Source organism: Marmota monax, unplaced genomic scaffold, assembly GCF_021218885.2.
Source record: "Marmota monax isolate L192 unplaced genomic scaffold, Marmota_monax_Labrador192_F-V1.1 WCK01_AAM20220418_F8-fsc00156, whole genome shotgun sequence".
Taxonomy (NCBI): domain Eukaryota; kingdom Metazoa; phylum Chordata; class Mammalia; order Rodentia; family Sciuridae; genus Marmota; species Marmota monax.
Window position 1 is genome coordinate 3,942,686 of NW_026694013.1, and position 12,002 is coordinate 3,954,687.

At 34.0% G+C, this 12,002-nt stretch overlaps 1 protein-coding gene across 9 annotated transcripts in view; it reads right to left on the reverse strand.

The window, feature by feature from the left end:
• Positions 1-12,002, reverse strand: part of Bbx (BBX high mobility group box domain containing) — a 285,419-nt gene that overhangs the window by 159,620 nt on the left and 113,797 nt on the right. For all 9 annotated transcript variants that reach the window (XM_046464037.2, XM_046464036.2, XM_046464035.2 and 6 more), the window contains one exon: positions 7,152-7,225. The gene's annotated coding sequence lies outside the window, so the exon portion shown is untranslated. The remainder of the gene's footprint in view (positions 1-7,151; positions 7,226-12,002) is intronic.

A 12,002-nucleotide genomic window follows, 5' to 3' on the forward strand; every position in this document is an offset into this window, starting at 1 on the left:
GGAAAATAATCAAAGAGGAAAACAAACCATGTTTAGTAACAGAAATAAACAAATATGGCTGGAACAACAACCCATATCTCAATAATAACCCTAAATGTTAATGGCTTAAACTCACCAATTAAGAGACACAGGCTAGTAGAATGGATCACAAAACAAGACCCAACAATATGCTGCCTACAGGAGACGCATTTGATAGGAAAAGACATACATAGGCTGAAGGTGAAAGGTTGGGAAAAATCATATCACTCATATGGACTTCGGAAACAAGCAGGAGTGTCCATACTCATATCAAATAAAATAGATTTCAAGCCAAAGTTAATCAAAAGGGATAAAGAGGGACACTACATACTGCTTAAGGGAACCATACACCAACAAGACATAACAATCATAAATATTTATGCCCCAAACAATGGTGCAGCTATGTTCGTCAAACAAACTCTTCTCAAGTTCAAGAGTCTAATACACCACCATACCATAATCATGGGAGACTTCAACACACCTCTCTCGCCACTGGACAGATCTTCCAAACAAAAGTTGAATAAGGAAACTATAGAACTCAATAACACAATTAATAACCTGGACTTAATTGACATATATAGAGTATACCACCCAACATCAAGCAGTTATACTTTTTTCTCAGCAGCACATGGATCCTTCTCAAAAATAGATCATATATTATGTCACAGGGCAACTCTTAGACAATATAAAGGAGTAGAGATAATACCATGCATCTTATCTGATCATAATGGAATGAAACTGAAAATCAACGATAAAAGAAGGAAGGAAAAAGCATACATCAGTTGGAGAATGAACAATAGGTTACTGAATGATCAATGGGTTATAGAAGACATCAAGGAGGAAATTAAAAAAATTCTTAGAGATAAATGAAAACACAGACACAACATATCGGAATCAATGGGACACATTGAAAGCAGTTCTAAGAGGAAAATTCATTGCGTGGAGTTCATTCCTTAAAAAAAGAAAAAACCAACAAATAAATGATCTCATACTTCATCTCAAAATCCTTGAAAAAGAAGAGCAAAACAACAGCAAAAGAAGTAGAAGGCAAGAAATAATGAAAATCAGAGCTGAAATTAATGAAATCGAAACAAAAGAAACAATTGAAAAAATTGACAAAACTAAAAGTTGGTTCTTTGAAAAAATAAACAAAATCGACAGACCCTTAGCCATGCTAGCGAAGAGAAGAAGAGAGAGAACTCAAATTACTAGCATACGGGATGAAAAAGGCAATATCACAACAGACACTTCAGAAATACGGAAGATAATCAAAAACTATTTTGAATCCTTATACTCCAATAAATTAGAAGACAGTGAAGGCATAGATAAATTTCTTAAGTCATATGATCTGCCCAGATTGAGTCAGGAGGATATAGACAACCTAAACAGACCAATATCAATTGAGGAAATAGAAGAAACCATCAAAAGACTACCAACTAAGAAAAGCCCAGGACCGGATGGGTATACAGCAGAATTTTACAAAACCTTTAAAGAAGAACTAATACCAATATTTTCAAGCTACTTCAGGAAATAGAAAAAGAGGGAGAACTTCCAAATTCATTCTACGAGGCCAACATCACCCTGATACCTAAACCAGACAAAGACACTTCAAAGAAAGAAAACTACAGACCAATATCTCTAATGAACCTAGATGCAAAAATCCTCAATAAAATTCTGGCAAATCGGATACAAAAACATATCAAAAAAAATTGTGCACCATGATCAAGTAGGATTCATCCCTGGGATGCAAGGCTGGTTCAATATATGGAAATCAATAAATGTTATTCACCACATCAATAGACTTAAAAATAAGAACCATATGGTCATCTCGATAGATGCGGAAAAAGCATTCGACAAAGTACAGCATCCCTTTATGTTCAAAACTCTAGAAAAACTAGGGATAACAGGAACATACCTCAATATTGTAAAAGCAATCTATGCTAAGCCTCAGGCTAGCATCATTCTGAATGGAGAAAAACTGAAGGCATTCCCTCTAAAATCTGGAACAAGACAGGGATGCCCTCTCTCACCACTTCTATTCAACATAGTTCTCGAAACACTGGCCAGAGCAATTAGACAGACGAAAGAAATTAAAGGCATCAAAATAGGAAAAGAAGAACTTAAATTATCACTATTTGCAGATGATATGATTCTATACCTAGCAGACCCAAAAGGGTCTACAAAGAAACTATTAGAGCTAATAAATGAATTCAGCAAAGTGGCAGGATATAAAATCAATACGCATAAATCAAAGGCATTCCTGTATATCAGCGACAAAGCCTCTGAAATGGAAATGAGGACAACCACTCCATTCACAATATCTTCAAATAAAATAAAATACTTGGGAATCAACCTAACAAAAGAGGTAAAAGACTTATACAATGAAAACTACAGAACCCTAAAGAGAGAAATAGAAGAAGATCTTAGAAGATGGAAAAATATACCCTGTTCATGGATAGGCAGAACTAACATCATCAAAATGGCGATATTACCAAAAGTTCTCTATAGGTTTAATGCAATGCCAATCAAAATCCCAACGGCATTTCTTGTAGAAATAGAGAAAGCAATCATGAAATTCATATGGAAAAATAAAAGACCCAGAATAGCAAAAACAATGCTAAGCAGGAAGTGTGAATCAGGCGGTATAGCGATACCAGACTTCAAACTATACTACAGAGCAATAGTAACAAAAACAGCATGGTACTGGTACCAAAACAGGAGGGTGGACCAATGGTACAGAATAGAGGACACAGAAACCAATCCACAAAACTACAACTATCTTATATTTGATAAAGGGGCTAAAAGCATGCAATGGAGGAAGGATAGCATCTTCAACAAATGGTGCTGGGAAAACTGGAAATCCATATGCAACAAAATGAAACTGAATGCCTTTCTCTCGCCATGCACAAAAGTGAATTCAAAATGGATCAAGGAGCTTGATATCAAATCAGAGTCACACCGTCTGATAGAAGAAAAAGTTGGCTACGATCTACATTCGGTGGGGTCGGGCTCCAAATTCCTTAATAGGACACCCATAGCACAAAACTTAATAACTAGAATCAACAAATGGGACTTACTCAAACTAAAAAGTTTTTTCTCAGCAAAAGAAACAATAAGAGAGGTAAATAGGGAGCCTACACCCTGGGAACAAATCTTTACTCCTCACACTTCAGATAGAGCCCTAATATCCAGAGTATACAAAGAACTCAAAAAATTAGACAATAAGAGAACAAACAACACAGTCAACAAATGGGCCAAGGACCTGAACAGACACTTCTCAGAGGAGGACATACAGTCAATCAACAAGTACTTGAAAAAATGCTCAACATCTCTAGCAGTCAGAGAAATGCAAATCAAAACCACCCTAAGATACCATCTCACTCCAGTAAGATTGGCAGCCATTATGAAGTCAAACAACAACAAGTGCTGGCGAGGATGTGGGGAAAAGGGTACACTTGTACATTGCTGGTGGGACTGCAGATTGGTGCAGCCAATTTGGAAAGCAGTATGGAGATTTCTTGGAAAGCTGGGAATGGAGCCACCATTTGACCCAGCTATTCCCCTTCTTGGTCTATTCCCTAAAGACCTAAAAAGAGCATGCTACAGGGACACTGCTACATCGATGTTCATAGCAGCACAATTCACAATAGCAAGACTGTGGAACCAACCTAGATGCCCTTCAATAGACGAATGGATAAAAAAAATGTGGCATTTATACACAATGGAGTATTACTCTGCATTAAAAAATGACAAAATCATAGAATTTGCAGGGAAATGGATGGCATTAGAGCAGATTATGCTAAGTGAAGCTAGCCAATCCCTAAAAAACAAATGCCAAATGTCTTCTTTGATATAAGGAGAGTAACTAAGATCAGAGTAGGGACGAAGAGCAGGAGAAGAAGATTAACATTTAACAGGGATGAGAGGTGGGAGGGAAAGGGAGAGAGAAGGGAAATTGCATGGAAATGGAAGGAGACCCTCAGGGTTATACAGTGGAGGGGGTAGAGAGAGAGGAGGGGAGGGGAGGGGAGAGGTGGGGAGGGGGGAGGATGGGAAAGGCAGCGGAGCACAACAGACACTAGTATGGCAATATGTAAATCAATGGATGTGTAACTGATGTGATTCTGCAATCTGTGTATGGGGTGAAGGTGGGATTTCATAACCCACTTGAATCAAAGTGTGGAATATGATATGTCAAGAAATTTGTAATGTTTTGAACAACCAACAATAAAAAATTAAAAAATAAAATAAAATAAAATAATGCAAAGCCACTGTATAGTGAATATGACCTCAGGTACAGTATATTAGAAAACTCCCAGGATACAATTAAGCTCCCTACAATGTCTGCATTCTTTATCTCTAAAATGATTCTTGAAATTGAACTTAAGTAGACAAAGGCATGTGGCCACCATTATATTGGGTAAAATTATATTACTAACGAAAAAAGTAAAATACTTATTTCTTCATTGCCTTTTTATATCAAATTAGATAGTATCTGTCAAAGTTCTGTAACCTATTATAATTCATTGCCTATGCATAATAACTATCATATTTCCCCTTCTCTAATTCTGTATCCAAACTGCCATGGGTCTAGTATGTATTAGTTCTCATTTTATTTTGAAAATTACTCATTAAACAATAATGTAAAGCCTAAAACATATACTAGAATTTATTACTAAATAATGAAAAAAGTTCTAACATTCCCAAAACATTAAGACACTCAAACTGTATCAACTCATCTTCTTGTCATCAATGGTAACCCACATAACAATAACAAGAATACTCAAGTAATTCTAGATTTAAACAAATCAATTTATTGAAGGACTTCTTACAATCTTTAACATATCAAGTGCACTCTGTCTCTCTAAAAAGGCAGTAGATGCTATTTTCAGTTATTATAGTTAAAACAAGCATTGTCCCTCCCTATTTGCCTTTCCCTACCTCTCCCTTCCTACAAGATCACTGATACCCTAAACCACAGGCTTGGACAAGTGACCTGCTTTGGACAATGAAATATGAGAAGTAGTGATGTGTCATTTCCAAGCAGCTGTTTTAAGAGCCATAGCTCCACTGTCACTTTTATTTCTTCTACCACAAGACCTATGCATCACCAAAACATTGCTCCTTCAGCTTTGCTCCAGGAATGAAGAAGACACAGAACATAGAAGCAGCAGACTCATGAGAGACATGAACAAAAATAAGAAACTTTTACTACTATATACCACACTAAAATTGAGGGACTCTTAATAATAAATTTAACTTTGCTTAAGCAAAAGTAGATCTGTTTCCCAGATCTACTGAACCCTGGCATTTTTTTTTGCCAAGTAACATCTTCTAGTTTCTACATTACTCGTTTTTGTATGACATCTTTTTCTTAATTAACACAGTATCTAAGATATGAGTGCAAGTATATATACACTAGAAGTAGTCTTCATCTTCAATTAAACTTTCTTCTTAAATTCTATCAGCAATTTGAATTTTTGTCAATTTCTCCTCTTAAGTCAATAACACTGTTTCATTGTGATAATCAGATTTACGTTCAGAAATCACTGATGAAACAGCTTGATAATCAAGACCATCATACTACTAACTTAGTTTTCTGGATAGGTCACATTATGTATTCTGCCTTACTTTTTATATGTGTATTCGTATTTAACAAATACAGAATACTGTTGACAATTTCAATTTTCCTTAAACCTCCCTATACATAATTTTCTTTTGGATTAGCAACTGAGAACATATGATATTTCAATATCAATTTTTGGATATTCCATGTCAATTCTGCTGATTTCATAATTAATTATATTCTGACTGGCATTCTTAAATTCAGAATATTTTTTCTAGCAAGTATTCCTAAAGGATAGCACATTAAAGAGGAAAAATAGTAACACCAATTTTCTTATTGGCATTGAGATTTTCTTGGTGTTTCAATACTTACCAATACACACACACTCAACAAGAAAAAAAAGAAAGAAAGAAAAACATTCTTTGGTGTTTTCCTATATTAAATACATATTTAACCTAACTTGCACACATTTTTACTGTGTGTCCAATCCTAAACAATGACATTCAGAAAAAAATGACTCAGAGGCCTTCTATTTATGCTCATGGCATAAAAGCAACATTCAGTCATATACTGAAGGAAAGTAGATGCAAATATTAAATTTAATAAGCTAATAAAAATAAAAAATAATAAAAAACCTTAAAACAGAAAATGTTCCAGATTAATTTTCAATTGTAAAGTTAAAAAGTAAAGATTCTTTCCTGAAAACTGCAACTGAACAATATTTACTACATTTGTTCATTTTAATTTACACCAAGCTCTTTAGTCTTATAAATCATCAGTTTACAATATAGTACACATGTATGAGTAAAGCAATCGAACATTTGATTCCTAGACTGGGAAAAATCTGTGTAATTAACCATTACTAAAACTAAAACATTCATACCATATTTTAAAACAGACAAAAAAATTTTCCTAGAGCAACAGCTTTAAAAGTAACTTATAAATAAAAGGATGAGTTTTAGAGTTTGATATAACTTGTCACATATATATATAATATATATATATATTTGAACTTTATTAGTTTTCATATTTTAAGATGTTTCGTGACACAATTATATGCATCTCTATTATTTTTAATAGGTAAGAAAAACTCCCAACTCTTTTGATACTGATTCACTTTTTGATTAAAACAACGATGATACAAGGAACTACTTTTTAAGAAACTGACAAATTACATATATATAAATATATATAAATAAAATTATATATATATATACTTATATATATTTATCATATATATAATTTTAGTTGTGTAACTCAGGACTTTTAATTAACTTCCACTAATAACACATTGTTATAAAGAAACAAATGAAGAGATTCTGAATTTTTTTTAGTTTCATAATTTGAAAAGATCTAACTTACTTGATGATGAAGATTAAAATGTCACTGTAAAAATAATAATAAAAATGACGAGAAAAAATACACAACTGTCACACTTCTTGATTAGTATGGAAAGTGAATCCATCAGATGGGGTAAGGCTGAAACCAGCTCTAATAGCACACAGTTCTTGACCACCTCACTGCTTCCAGGCAAGCAAGTAAGATGCACCTTCAGTGCAGCTCTTACCAGTCAAGTCAGGACTTTCCATTGTGATTACAATGGAACATCAGAACTTCCAGAGTCTGTGATGTAGCAGGATTCTGTGAAAGAGCCATAGGAAAGTGGTTACAACAGGAGTCAAGAAGGCCTTGCAAACAAACTTGACATTAATTTTCCTTCAGCAAAATAGTCTCCTAATAAAATGAATTAACAATCCAAACCAGGCAAAAACATCCCTATGCCAACACGATTTAAAGGAGTTCCCCAGTGTTCACCATCGATTTTAATTTTACAAAAAGACAACTCGCTAAAATTACTTAATACAAATTCTGAGTGTGAGGTTACATAAACTAAGAATTACAGGCAATGGCTTCTTCAGCTTTGGTCTAAAATCAAGTGTATAATTACAGGAAAACTCCCTGTAAAAAATATATGGTTAAGTGACAGCCTGACTAAATTCGAGTTATTTTAAATGAATGGCCCAACTCAACTAGATAGTTTAATTAATCTTTTTTTAAATTTTTTTTTAGTTGTTGATGGACCTTTGTTTTATTTATTTATATGCAGTGCTGAAAATCGAACCCAGTGCCTCACACATGCCAGGCAAGTGCACTACAGCTGAGCCCCAGTCCCAAAATATTATAATTAATCTCTTAAGCATTTGAAAGAAAATGAATGAAGCAAGACAATAAAAGCAAACAAACAAAAAAAGCAGCTAGGGTGAGTGGGGACACAGATAAAAACTGTACCAAACCAATTATTTTCTAAGTATAAAGAACTAAGAAAATATAGAAAAGATGATAAAAATCAGCAAAAAGAATATACATACCAATTAAATGGAACATTTTACATTAGTAAAATTGTAAATAAAGATTACATGTTTTATCATTTCAGTTTCTTTGTGAGATAACACTAAGTTTATAGTTTGCTTGTCCACATTTAACCAAAAAGGAAATTTTCTTTCCCCAAGCAGATTATGACACTACATTTCTTCTGTAAGCTACACACTATAGAAATTGGACATAACTTTCTGGTTTACACTAACAATACTATGAGTCATTTATGGCTTAGCTAAAGTTTTTTATTTTAATCAGTCACTATAATATGAAAGAAATGGCTTTTCACATGTGTAATAATTCAAGAGTAATTTTATCTAGAATTAAGATGATTCAGTTGTCACTAATGCAATTAACAAAACAGCAACAGGAAAAAATAGAACATTAAATGGTCTCATGTCACTTCACACAAGATACTACTCATTCATTCCCATATTTTGAAAACAAGTGTATGGATAAAAAAAATAAACCCAAAGATTAACATGAATATTTGTAAATTAAATGCCTGATTTTAAAACTTTTTATGAAAGCACAAAATTTTAAAAAAACTGATGAAATTAATGGTATGAAAGTCTATAATTACCGTAAAATATACAACTAGTGTTATTTTAAAAATAACTTAAAGAAAAACCTCACAAACTAATTTCCTAGTCATATACTTTTTTCCTTCATACAAATTCATAAAAGCAATATACACAACCCTTAAATAAATAAGTAAAAACCATTAAGTAAATAACTATACATGTCAAATAAAGAAATTCTTATAAACTAAAGTATTAATGTAATCTGTATAGCCAAAATTGGGAGGAAAAAGGTTCATCGCTTTTGGGGGAAGGGGGGTGGTTTGCTGGAAATTGAACCCAAGAGTTCTACCACTGAGCTACATCTCTCTCTCTTTTATTATTATTTTTTTAATTTTTAATTTTTGAGACAGAGTCTCACTAAGCTACTCAGGCTGGCCTCCAACTTGTGACACTGCATCAGCCTCTTGAGTAGCTGGGTTTAAAGGTGTGAGTCACCATGCCCAGCTCCAGAATTAATTTTAACAGTGTAGGTTTAATTCTTCTTTGGGTTTAAATATTTGTTTATACTTTAGTGTAAGAAGTGAACATATGATATGCTATATGAGAAATAAAATGCTAATTCTTCTTCCATAAGAAATTATTTTAGGAGCTCAAAGATAAACTTCAGGTGCCCTGATAAATTTATTTCTATAATGGGAAATTTTATTTTGATCACTGTTCTGTAATTTATTATGTATGATACTATATTATTATATATGATACTATATTATTATGTATAATATCTATGGGTAAAGCAGAAGAGGATGAAAGAGGAAACTGACTATTCTGTGGCTAATATGGGTTGTTAAACTCTCAAGGAAATAAAAATCATCATGGTAAACCTAAAAGCCAGTGAATCAGCCACAGAGGAGAGGTCAATTTCCAGGCTGAATGTCCTACCTGAGTCAGCCTAACTTAAGAAGACTCGAGATTTTATAGGCTATTACAAAATGCCCACAAGAAAAGCAATTATAGTGTGGCCTGTTCTGCATTTAAATTACAAGTATTTCATTTTTGATTTGACAGAATTGGGTTGTTTTGTGAGATGTCAAAAGGTCAGATGAGCAAATGCCCAAAGCATGAATACAATGGTGACTTGAATAAGCCCTTTGATCAAAACCTGGGTGAATTTGTCCGAGCCACCTGGTGCCTGTCTATGTTCTCCAGGTCCCATGTTGGCATCTTCTCAATTGTCACTCCCCCACAGAGAGCCTTCAAACTCTGATTCCTCCTGATTAGGACCCACTATAACTCACTAAAAACCTCCCCTTCCCTTTTGAAGGTCTCTGCTTTCCACCCATGATAGTCCTGGCAGACCCTGACCACGCTCAAGATTCCCTCTTAGAAACTTCATCATGGCAGGTGAACAGTCTTCTATTAAATACCTATTATTTGCCTCTTAACACAAATAAGGCATCTAACTTGCATCTGAAAGACCAACCTTAAAGATGTGGTCTAAGCAACCACTGAAATATCCCAAAGCAACTGGCTTTCTGGCACAGCTCACACACTGCCCCCTTGGGACACAGTGTTTTGAATAACTTATTATACTAAAAAAGGTGAGGTACCACTTCTTACAATGAGGCAGACTTCCAATTAGTGTTAATGTCCAATGCAGCATTCAAAGGCACATCACGGCAAAATTCCCTTCTATGCCAAAATTGTATGTTTTATACTTTGATGTCACTACTACCTAGTCAGCACAGAAGGGACTCCAAGGTGACCATGTGCCTGCTTATATGGAAGCATATTTAATTCCCATGAATGACTGCTTTTCTGATGTTTTCATCAATTCTCTGGGTAAGAGACTAAGCTTTAACTAACTCATTTTCATACATACCCCTAATTCAATCAAGCTAAATGAAAGTCATTCTGGACTGCAATTATTTGCTAAGGAACAATTACATTCAAATGAAAAAAAGAAATCAGCTGGCATGACACAGTCCATGGTACAGATGCCTTTCCATTTATGGCACAAGAACAGCAAGAAGGGGGAAAAAAAAGCCAAAATGCTAGAAAAGTAAATAATTTTTTCTTCATCCTCCTGAAAACAGAATACTTTTGCTTTTACACCTGAAAAAATCAAAATGGAGAACCAGAGAAAGCACATTTTTAGATTACTACTTTCAATTATGTTTATTATTTGAAAGGAGCTGCATTTCTAAACTGAGTCAGTAATACCTCAGAAAGTCAAAACAAATCCAGGTCACAATCTAAGAGTTCTAGTAACTGCATATGAACTAAATTATCCACAGTCTCCCTCCATACAAGAGGTTTGCCAATCTCCACTTTACAATGGGGCTTTCTTACATTTTTTTTTCTGTTTTAAAGCTTATTATTGTTATTCTTATGTTATATTGTGGATTTTTATGTTTTTCTCAACTCCTTTATGTATCTACTACATGTTTATAAATGAACTTAACTAAAAACTCCAAGTTACTGTCAGATGGTATAATACCATCATGTTTGCAAGTTAAAAACTTCTTGTTAATTTAACAAAAGCTTTCCCTGTCCTGTGTGTGCATAAGGTTTTCCCATCCACTACTCTATACAATCTTAATTTTCTCAATAGTGGCATCAGATACATTGTACAATACTATGGTACTGAAAAATGGTGTTGTCATCTTAGCTGTTTTACAGTTTTAGTCAAAGAATGCCATGCCTCAGGTCACTGTGGTCCAACACTGGCTAGAACTAAAAATTACAAACAACCTTATTTCCAACTAAATCATTTGCTGAAATAAAATATCCTCATAGAAATAAAGATAACTCCCAGGGACAAGTGTGTGTGTGTGTGTGTGTGTGTGTGTGTATGTGTGTGTTCACTCGCGCAAGAGAAAGACAACATAATGTAAGAATAAATAAAAAGTAATCCACCTGTCTTTTATGGTTGAAGCCTAAGCCACAACTATTTCTGTCCAAGAACCAATATTTAACTGAAATTTCAAATGTCAGCTATACTGAGAAGGTAAATCTTTTAAAGGACAATGCAAATCTGAATTACCTCCTTGACATCTTTCCACCCCCACCTTCATTTCCTCATGACCCAAAGCTTTTCAGTTAAGAAACATTAAAGATAATAATAAAGATAAGCAGTCTTAGGAATTCCCACCATATCCAGCAAAGTAGCTACTAAGTATTTACAAATTTGTCCATTTGTTAGGTAGCAAAGACAGAAAACTCTAGCATTCATTAATAACACGGGTCTCCTAAAATAGCAAGAAGATTTAATAATCTACTTCCCTCTAGTACTCAATATTGTATCAATTATAAAATTATATTTTTTAAAACTACATACCACCTACTATAGACCAACCAATGTGAATGATTCAACCTTTCACTATTTGAGAAAGTAAGGACCTATTATGTGATAGCACAACACTGCAAAAGGTATCATTAACAGCACAGCTGCTTTCTTGAGCTGATGTTCCAGTTCAGTAATCACATACGACGCACGTACAGAATAAATATTAAAATAG